At 42.6% G+C, this 10,841-nt stretch overlaps 1 long non-coding RNA gene across 1 annotated transcript; it reads left to right on the top strand.

The window, feature by feature from the left end:
* The first annotated feature begins 6,368 nt into the window (after positions 1-6,368).
* Positions 6,369-7,248, top strand: Gm46467. Its single transcript, XR_001781395.1, has 3 exons — positions 6,369-6,675; positions 6,818-6,952; positions 7,099-7,248. It is a non-coding gene; the product is annotated as a predicted gene, 46467 (long non-coding RNA).
* The last annotated feature ends 3,593 nt before the right edge of the window (positions 7,249-10,841 follow it).

Genomic DNA, 10,841 nt, shown 5'->3' with positions numbered 1-10,841 from the left:
ATAGCCTCTACCCCTCTGATCTGGATGATGAGACTTAAAAGTCTTAGTTTGTCACCATCTCTCCCAGGACTGCTGGCATCATTTCTTGCATATGTTTACTCTAGCACTTGTCTACCTTAGGTACAAACACAGTGGACAGTCACACAGCCCACAGAGGAGGCTCCACTACCATGCACTCACTCTATCACGACCAGGATCTTAGGATCCCAGGATCCCAGAATCCCAGGAGTTAGTCACACAAGAATCTTAGAGTCTCACAGGCAACTTGACTCCCAGGAACTGCGACACACCCAGAATCTCAGGGTCACAGGATCCCGGAATTTTACACCTGTATCCTTAGAGCTTTAATGATCAAGGACAAGGATGCAGCTGGGACTGAGGGTGTGAAGAAGATGCAGGACATGTTCAACGCTGAGATCCTGTTGTCTAGACATTCTTAAGCTCTGCAGATGTGGGCTCACAGATGCATCTTTGCACTCAAAGGACATATACTGATTTAAAAATTAGAATTACCTTTAATCTTGCTATTTCCTTAGAGAAGTGAGGTAGGATTTCTTCCTTGGGGAAACAATTTTTCCATGCTTTCTTAAGCACTTCAGTTTTACTTTGAAATCTTTTGAAATGACTTCCTGAAGATGCACAAACTGTGATTCCCTAGGCTCATGTTGAATATCCTTCAAAGTCTTGTCAGCAGACTGATCTAAGAGTAGGGACCAGATGTCATTGTCATAATTCTGTTCAGGTTTGTACTTTAAACTTTTGCTGAATATGTGCTCGCGGAAAGTTTTTTTTTCCAGAGGTCTTGTTTTCAAAATAACTCTGTCTTTACATATTACAATGTATGGATTAAGAAAAAGGGGCAACTACTTACTAATTCTCAGTTAAATATCTTCTTATGTGTTCCTGTACTCACACAATCACTAGAAATTGTTAATCAGTCCAAATCATTTATTTTAGTAGAGAAGACTATAACCATGAACCAATATACTTAGTTTACTATTGATGACTGTGTTGATTACAATAAATACATGAATGATAGGACTGTACAGAGTATGGGCTTAATTTTCTGGGTCCAGTGCAAATAGCTGGGAGAGTTCAAACTAAAATTAGTAGAAACAGCAGGAATACTAACAAATCCCAAAGATCCAATATTCTCCTCAAGTCTAAGTGTTTGTGCTCACCTTTACCAGAACTCAGGAGACCTCTGTTCATCCAGGTCTCAGGTCTCACCCAAAATACAGACCTGAACCAGCTGTGGCCAAGTTTTCCTGTGTTATTGGCTGACCTCTGCCTCAGGCTTCAGAGACCCTGGAAGGGAAGGCTTGGCCTTCAGGTGGCAGCCATTCCAGGTCCTCTGTCAGCTAATGGAGTCTTCCACAGAGGTCTGTCATCTCAAAAATAGAAGCTTGGGTATTCCAAAGATTGGGATGCCACTCTACAGTCATGATGAGTTGGTTACATGAGATCATACAAGTTAACTAATGTCTGTATGACTGTTTTCCTTATTTGAAAGTGAGTAATGAGATCATCTGAGGAGTGGTTGCTAAGAATAAAATCACTGATTAACATGAATGATAGGACTGTACAGAGCATGGGCTTAATTTTCTGCCTCCAGTGCAAAGAGCTGGGAGATTTCAAAACAAAACCAATAGAAACATCAGGAATACTAACTACAACAACTTTTTAAAAACCTTCTGAGTGCCAGGATTGCAGGCATGTACCAACTCTGCCTTATAATAAACAAACAAACAAACAAACAAACAAACAAACATCCCTATTCCAGTCCTAACAGTTGCCTCAGAGAGAGCTGTGTGACACTGCATACTGCTTCCTTTCCCCAGATAGCTCAGGTCTTCAGTTCTCTACCAGGTCTGCTGGACCTAAGATACTGTAGTTGAACTTCTTGGTTCCATGGTATGATTCTGCAACAATTCTTTTCTTGGTAAAATTGAGCCTCTATAGAGTAAGCCCCTTGTTGGTGGATCCAGGACCCTTTAGGCCAGCAAACACAGGAGGAAATGTGGAGATAAGGTGTGGAGCAGAGAATGAAGCTAAAGCCATCCTGAGCCTTCCCCACCTGGAGATCCATCCCACATACAGACACCAAGGCCAGACACTATGGAAGATGCCAATAAGTGCTTTCTGAGAGGAGCCTGCTACAGTTGTCTACTCAGAGGCTCCACCTGAGAGTGACAAATACCAAGGCACATTTTTGCAGCCCCTCTTTGGAATGAGCATAGAGTCCCCAGTGGAAGAGTTGGAGAAAGGACTGAATGAGCTATAGGGGGTTGCAACCATAGGAAGAACAACAATATCAACCAACCATATCCCCTAGATATCCCAGGGACTAAACCACCAATCACACATGGACTGGCCCATGGCTCTAGGCACATGTGTGCCAGATGACAGCCTTCTTGGACATCAATGGGAGGAAAGGCCCTTGGTCCTTTAAAAGCTCCATGCCCCGGTGTATAGGAATGCTAGGCTAGCAAGAGAGCACTGTGTGGTGGAGCACCCTCATAGAAGCAGTTCAAAGGGGCATGAGGTAAGTGGGTTTTAGGCAGAAAACCGGAAAAATAGCTAGCATTTGAAATGTAAGATTAAAGTGTTTAAAATAGAAAAAGAAATGATTTGAAGACCGAGAAATTAAACTAGACTCATGGACACTTAATCATGGACAAAGTCATGAATATGCAATGCAAAAAGAAACATCTTCAATAAATGTCGCTGGTCTAACTTGGAGTAAGTATGTAGAAAAATGAAAATAGATGCATATTTGTCACCTGGCACAATACTCAAGGCCAGGTGGATTAAAGAACTCAACATAAAACCAGATTCACTGAATCTAACTGAAGACAAAGCAGGAAAGAGCCTCAAACTCATGGGAATGGGGATAAATGTCATAAACAGAAGTCCAATAGCTCAGACTCTAACATCAAAATTTATAAATGGGCCACAAGAAACTGAAAAGCTTCTATAAGACAAAGGGCATACCCAATAGGACAAATTGGCAAACTACACATTAGGAAAAAAACGTTCACCAACAATGTCAAGGTCTGCCTGATCCACAGTCAGGACTATGAAGCTCAACCCTATCTCAGAAAAGCAAAGCAAAACAAAAATAAAAATAAACGTTTGTCAGGAAAGCACAAAGTATAAAAGTACTCTCGTCTGTCTGAAATGCCCAAACGTGGTGGTGTGTGCTGTAGATTAAGCTACTCAGGAAACTGAGGCAGGAGGATGGTTTGAGGTCAGGGATTAGGTGGGAAGAACATAACAGACCCTGTCTCCTTATAAAAATAACCCAAGTAACCCAAAAAACACCCACATCTGTAAAACAAAAAGCCCCAGAGTGTAAAATAAGTGCATAGGTATGTGTGTGTGTGTGTGTGTGTGTGTGTGTGTGTGTGTTTGTGTGTGTGTGTCTGTGTGTGTGTGAGAGAGAGACAGAAACAGACAGACAGACAGACAGAGAGAGACAGAGAGAGAGACAGAGACAGAGAGACAGAGACAGAGAGATGGTGCTAGCCCAGGGGAGCTTAGAAATCGTGACCATCTTTATTTCAGCTCCTAGAATGGTGGTTTTACCCGCACGGCCATCACATTCATTTGAGAACATTTTCTGTACCACACATCACCACTTTTAAAATCTTTTTTAAACAGGAGGATCTTATAATGCTTCTGTAAGCATGGAGTTTCTGCTGCTTCCCAATTTTAATGTTTCGCATATCACGTGTTTAGAATGCACTGAAAGCCTCAGCTTTGTCAACCACGATGTCAGTGGTTCTTTCTCAACCTGTGGGTCACAACCCCTGTACAGGATATCCTGCATATCAGATATTTACATTAAGACTCATAACGATAGCAAAATTACAGTTAAGAAGTAGCAATGGAAATAATTTTATGGTTCAGGTCATGAGGAACTGTATTAAAGAGTGACAATTACAAAGGAGGAGAACCACTGCTCTGGCCAATCATATCTGACTCTGTCTGTTCCCAGAGCAAGGCAGGTGCTTTGTAAATGTGTGCCTGTGTCATTCTGCCCACTTTCTCCATTTCTCTCCCGTGTTTAATTCTGTGTACTGTTTTTTTTTTTTTTTTTTTGTTCTAAGCACTCTGTCTCAGGCTTTGTTTTGGTCAAGTATGGACAGGCGACTGTGATCTAAGAAGGTTATGTTGATCAGGCAAGATGTTCAGATAGGGCACACCATGTGATCTCCCGGACATTCTCACAGCACTGCTGAGGGAGGAAGTAGATGTTCTCTTCACATCCACCATAACAACCCCAGAGGGTACCATGATGACACTCTCTCCTGTAAGGCCCATAGAGAAACTCAGATTTCAACTGAGGGACAGCTGCCACTCAGGGGATCCAAGTGAGACACTATTAGTTCTGGGTAACATAGACACAAAGGTGCAAGTAGTTTTTATTCCTTTGGCTTTTTGAGGCAATGTCTCTCAAAGGCCTTGAACCCCTGATCCTTCCCACCCTTTCAAATGATTTCTAAAGACTGAATAAGTATCAGGGATTTTGAATTACCTTTTCCTTAAACTGGATTCTCTTGTAGAACTCGGGCTATGTTGTGTTTTATTTTGTTTTTCGTTTTCACTTCCACAGAGTTGAAATGTTTTGGGTTGAACAGGATGTTAGAATGCAAGGGAAGTCTGTCAGTTCTTGGTGGCTTTAAAGATCGGAGTGAAATGATGAGACCCTTGTATAACAATGCTTGAAAGCATTTTTAGACGGTTTCACAATATGTTATTGTGAGATCAGTGTTGATAACATGAGCCTCTGAATAATTCTTTTTTTATTATAGTGTATGTGGGTTTCCCCTTTCCCTTCCCTCCTTCCATTTACCTCCATCTCTCCCTCCATCCATCCCTCCACCCCTCTCTCCCCCCTTTCTTTTCCTCCCTGCCTCCCTGCTTTCTTCCTTCCTTCCCTTCCTTACTTCTATGAGCTTGCATAAAGGAGGAACAGAGCCAGGAGAAAGAGTGGAGGATGCAAAGATAGGCGGTGATGTCACACCTCACATTTTCACTTCTGTTTATAAACTAGTATGTACATTATTCATGATGTTCTCTAGTAATATTTTTTATATTTTAATGTTCACAATTGTATTACAAACATCCTTAAAAAGGAGATACTAGTAGTATGAATGCCTATGAAATTGGCCCTGTTACCACATGCAAGACATTAAAGAAACTACTAAGTATTTATGAACACTCAACATCAAAACTTTAAAAATCTAAGTATATAGTAGCCTCCAAAAAACCTCCAGCTTGCAGATGGTGGTGGAGTAACCATTACTGCATCACCAAGGAGGCAGGAGCAGGGGGATCTGTGTGAGCGTAAGCCTAGCTTGATGACAGAGAAACTGCTTCAAACAAACAAATGAACACATAAACAAACCCTGGGGGGAGGGGGAGCTACAGACTGTATTGAAAACTTCTTTCTCTACCACAGTACTAGGGATTGAACTCAGAACCTTGTGAATATTAAGTTAGCACTGCAAGCACCCACTACTGAGCTACATCCTGATAACATTCAATAAAATCCATTCATACGTGTATACAATGTATCTTAGTTGTAGTCATTCCTTGGTTACTCCCTCTAGCCTTACCACCATCACCTCCTGCCCCTAGCCTGTCTTCCATATGCTTCGATCAACACCCTTCCCTCAACAAGTCTCCTGTATCCCTCCCAACTTCATGTTGTTTAATAAAATCACCCACTAACTCCAACTGGTGCTGCCTGTATTCGTGCATGCTTGCTGGGCATACAAAGGGGCGTGGGAAACCTGCCAATGGCCACCTTTCTCAAAGAAAAGTGGCTCTCTGTCCTTTAGCTTTTATCAGTTGCCATTAGCAACTCAGCAAGGGATGGGGTTGGGGTATTGAGAATCCCTCCCCCTCCACAATGGAAAGTTTAACTCTCTGGATCTTGTGAAGGGCTTGCATGGGTAAACACAGCTGCTGTGAATGTGTGTGTGTAACAGCCATGGTGTGTTCAGAGGCCAGCTTCTCACAGTATTCCTCACCATTCATCAGGTTTTTACACTCACTCTTTCCATAGCTTCTTCAATACTGTTTCCTGAGCCTTGAAGTAGGTAGGGATCCTATACAAAACAAAAAACTGCATGATATTTATAGAGAAGCCAGTGTTAAGCCGTACTTAAGTTTCACATTTGTAATGAAATAAGTAACTGGGCCTCCACAAGTTCCATGGGAATCACAGACTAACCATTTGGTTTTCCTCTGCCTCATTTTCTCCTCCTCCTCCTGCTTCTCCTCTTCCTCCTCCCTTCTCTTTCCCCTCCTCCTCCTCCTTCTTCTTCTACATCCTCCTTTTCCTCTTCCTCCTCCATCTTCTCCTCTCCTTCTCCTCTTCCTCCTCTTCTTCATCTATGCATTCTTTCTTGAGCCTCCTGGCCCACTAGGGCCCTTGTATCTTGCATCACCTCTGCCCTCTCAAGGCATGCAATATCCTGTATCTCTTTCTTCCTTTAGTTCAGCTGCCTTCTCTTCACATGGTGGTCTATCTTGGGCTGTCTGCTCAGACCACATCTCACCCAATTTCCTTGCTACATTCCCAGTGGACAAGCCCGGTGATTCACTCTTGATCTTTGGACAATATTCAGAACGAAGCAGGAAGAAAGCAAGCGGTAGTCTTTTGTGAGTACCTAAGTCTTCATTTTTCTTCAGTTCCTTTCTTATTGCCTTTAAGAGGAACATAATTCTTCATCAGCTATCATAGCCTCAGAGCAAGCCTTGTCACTTGGAGCTGTATCTTCAGGTTTCACCTTTTCCTTTGTAGGCATGAAGGTCCTCTCCAAGAACTCAGCAAAGCTGACTGGAATCCAGGCATTTCTTTCTGTTCTCCTGGAAGTCTGCAGGAAGACAGCTCCTGGGCCTTTTCTTCCTCCAGCCAACCAAGTCTCCTTCACCCAAGGTGACCCATGGCGTGTGGGGAGATGGGGGCTATACCTGAGTGGGCTTTTTCCTGAGTCCAAATCAGATGCTTCCTTCTACATACAATTGTAGCTGGCTTCACTTTTCATATTATTTTAAGCTTTAATTATTTTTCTCTCCTTGCAGAGCAACAATTGTGGTAATAAAACTAGATACCAACTCTTATCTCAGGTTAGTAATAAAGTTGTTGCCTACTATCTAGAAATGTACCTGCCTTTTCTTTTTTCTTTCCTTTTCTCTTTCCTTTCCTTTCCTTTCCTTTCCTTTCCTTTCCTTTCCTTTCCTTTCCTTTCCTTTCCTTTCCTTTCCTTTCCTTTCCTTTCCTTTTCGTTTCTTTTCTTTTCTGTAAAATGTGGCATTTTACAGGTTGGGATGTAGCAACGTTGGTGGAGTGTTTACCTAGCTAGTATATACAAAGCCCTTGTTTAAATTCCTAGCACTGTGTAGGTATGGTGACTCGTGTCTGTAATCTCAGAACTCTACAGGTAGACATGTGGGAAGCAGAAATTCATCCTCAGCCTACAGTGAGTTTCAAGTTGGCCTGACCCAGAAGAACTCAGGGAAAAAAAGCTGATGTCTTCTCTCTCTCTCTCTCTCTCTCTCTCTCTCTCTCTCTCTCTCTCTTTCTCTCTTTCATAATTCTTTTGGTAGAGAGAAGGAAAGAGATGAACATGTATTAAGTTCCCTGGTATCTACCAAATTTGTGTATTACTTGTCGGTTAATATTATAACAAACATTAAATTGTATTCAGAACCATATTTTGATTATTATCTTTGTGTGCTTTGGATCTCACGACAGTGATAGTTACCTGAGGTGCTTAACTACCGTTTCTGTGACAGTAAATTATTTAAGTTTACTCTCTCCCTTTACAGCCCAACAGTGTATAGTTTGTATGGTTCATTTGTTGTTGGCTTGTTGTTATTGATGTTGTTTGTGTTGCTGATGCTAGAGTCTGGGGCCTTGGACATGTTCGGCAGGCAAATGCTCCACCACTGAGCCTCCAGCCACTTTGCTGGAGGTTTTTGTAGCTGTAGATTGTAATGAAGAAGTTTTTCATCTTTTATATTTGAAAAAGATACCACGGCACGATACACAGCTACAACCAATGCACTAAGATAAATAACCAACCCAACAGACTGACATTATGATGCAGTAGTTGTAAGAATCAATTTAAAAGATATATCACTTCATTCTTGGGTTTGCCTATGTTCTCATCTGTGAGATTTAAAATCTTTTGAAACTTTGAATGAAGCCTCTCATCTATCATCTACTGCCATTAAATATCACATATTCACAGCTGGAGAAATGGACCAGCCGACATCCGGAATAGTCCTCCAGTCATTCAAGAAAGAGTTCCTGACCAAGGACAAATTGTTTCAACTGATTTCTTTCCTGAGGTTTGATTTTGCATTGTATGTTCACTTTTAAAGCAGCTTGCTGATCTCTTCGTGGACCAGAGATGGAGGAAGTACTCCACTCTTTTTATTTTTTCACCACAAGATTAATTCAGGTCAATCTCAGCTCTCAGGTTTGTTCTTGTAGTGGTTTTGAAGGTTTCAAAGGAAAGGTTGCTGCATGGATTGATATGAAGCTGCAGATGTTTGCAAGTGAGTTAGAGAGTGACTTCTACAAGCAGATCAGATTGGTGACCCTGGTCTTCTGGCTGTTAAGGGAACACCACTTTGGCCACTGATTCAAAGAATGTTCTGTTGAGAGCATTTGCTAAGGGGGTTCTGATGATGGCAACTTGCTGATGTCAGGGAACTCCAGGGACATGAGCTCACTGAATCACTGCTTTCATTGGAAAAGTAACTTTTGGCCATAACAATTCTCTGCTGGCTAACTTAATGTCAACTTGGCACCAGCTGAAGTTATCTGAGAGGAGGGAACCTCAATGGAGAAAATGCCAACACAAAATCAGGCTGTTGGTACACCTATAGGACATTTTCTTAATTAGATTGATGGATGTGGGCCCAGCCCATTGTGGGTGGGGCCGTCACTTGCCTGGTGGTCCTAGGTTCTATAAGAAATTAGGTTGAGCAAGCCATAAGGAGCAAGCCAGTAAGCAGCATTCCTCAGTGGCCTCTGCATCAGCTCCTGTCTCCAGATTTCTATACTGTTTGAGTTCCTGTCCAGATTCCTTCCATGATGAGCTGTATTGTGGAAGTATAAGTCAAATAAACTTTTCTTCCCAAGTTACTTTGGTTATGATATTGCCACAATAGCAGCTCTAAGAAAGAAATTCCAATTAAAAAAAAAGTCATTTAACATACCAACTAATAAATCTATTAGGATGTATGTTGGCACGTGATAGCAAGTAGGACTCTAAATGTTAATTTCTATGATAAGGGTTTGTTATCCCTATGCACCAAGGAAGTGCAAATCAACCACAGTGACATTCTGCTTCATACCCCATACCTGTGAGCACAGATATCAAAAACAGAGCAGAGAGACAGCATACAGCATACAGTAAAGGCATCATTCTGTGTCTCTGCCTTCCCTCTGGGGGTCAGGAATGCCACCAACGTGCCACTTGGGGAAAGCAAAACTCAGGGATATTAGGCTGTGTTTCTTCCTAGCCCCTGGGGTGCTGAGCCACATTGCTCAGGGAAGGCTGAAACAGTCTCAGATAGGGGGCCCAGCCTGTGTTTCTCTGGCTGAAAACAGCAGGGTTGGGGGGAGGGGGAGTCCTATGCACCCAGAAGCTCCTGGGAACCATGATGAGTTGAAAATGGTGGTCCCAATCCGCTTGTGTATGCAGATACCACTGGGAACTTCAAGTAGTTGGGAACAGGAGCCAGTAGCCATATATGAACCCAGTGTGGGGAATTCAGCTTAGCTCCAGGTGAGTGCCAGGACTATGGAGGGGCTAGAAGAGGGGTCCTCTACAGGAGACTTAACCACAGCTCTGTGTGTCTAAGCCTTACCCCCCGCCATCCCCATCCCCCCACAGCCCACTGTCCCCCACACCCTTCAGGTCTTTGATGAAGAAGACAGTCCTTGCTTGTCTAAACTGTTTTATTCAGGGTAGATGAAAATGCACAAGTCTTACTCTGGGTGAACCAGAGATTGAATATCTTTCACAGAATTGGAGGGAAGCTCATTGGCTAATCACTTAGAGCCTAGTTAGATACCCCATCACAATAGAAAACTCTATGCCATGTCACCGGTTGTCATGGTCCTCTGGTGACACAGTCCACTGCCTCACAAAGGATAGCTGTGTGCACTCCAGGCAAGAATGTAAATTGGTGGAGCCACAGGCAAAACAACATGGAAGTTCCTGAAAAGAAATATAAAAAAGATGTAGCTTCCTCATGAGGTGTTTGAAATAATTGTCTAATATTCGCCTGTAGGCAAGTCTGTCGGGCATTTTCTTGTTTAAGGATTGATGTGGTAAGGCTAAGCCCACTGCAAGAAGTGGGTTGCCTTGGCAGGTGGTCCTGTGGTGTAAGGAAGCAGGCTGAACAAGCCATGAGGAGCAAGCCTGTAAGCAGGGCTCCACCATGGCGTCATGCGCTGACTTCAGTTCATGATGGTCTATAACTGTAAGCTGAGAGAAACTCTTTCCTGCCTGTGGTAGTCACTGTTCTATTACTGTGATGAAATACTACAAACAATGTAAGATACAATGAAGCTTTTAACTGAGGGATTGCTTAGAGTTTCATATAGTCCAAGGTCATCATGGTTGGAAGTATGGCCGCAGACAGGCAGGCCTAGTGCTAGAGCAACAGCTAAGAGCTAACTAACATCCTGATCTGCAGGGAGTAAGAGATTGACACTGATTCTGACTTGGTCTTTTGAAATGGGCTGAGAAAGAAATTAGGGAAACAACACTGTTCACAAGAGTAAAAACCAATAGAAAATACCT

Source organism: Mus musculus, chromosome 14, assembly GCF_000001635.26.
Source record: "Mus musculus strain C57BL/6J chromosome 14, GRCm38.p6 C57BL/6J".
In the NCBI taxonomy this organism is placed as follows: Eukaryota; Metazoa; Chordata; class Mammalia; order Rodentia; family Muridae; genus Mus; species Mus musculus.
The sequence above is the reverse complement of the archived record's forward strand: the minus strand, read 5'-3'. Positions and strand labels throughout refer to the sequence as shown.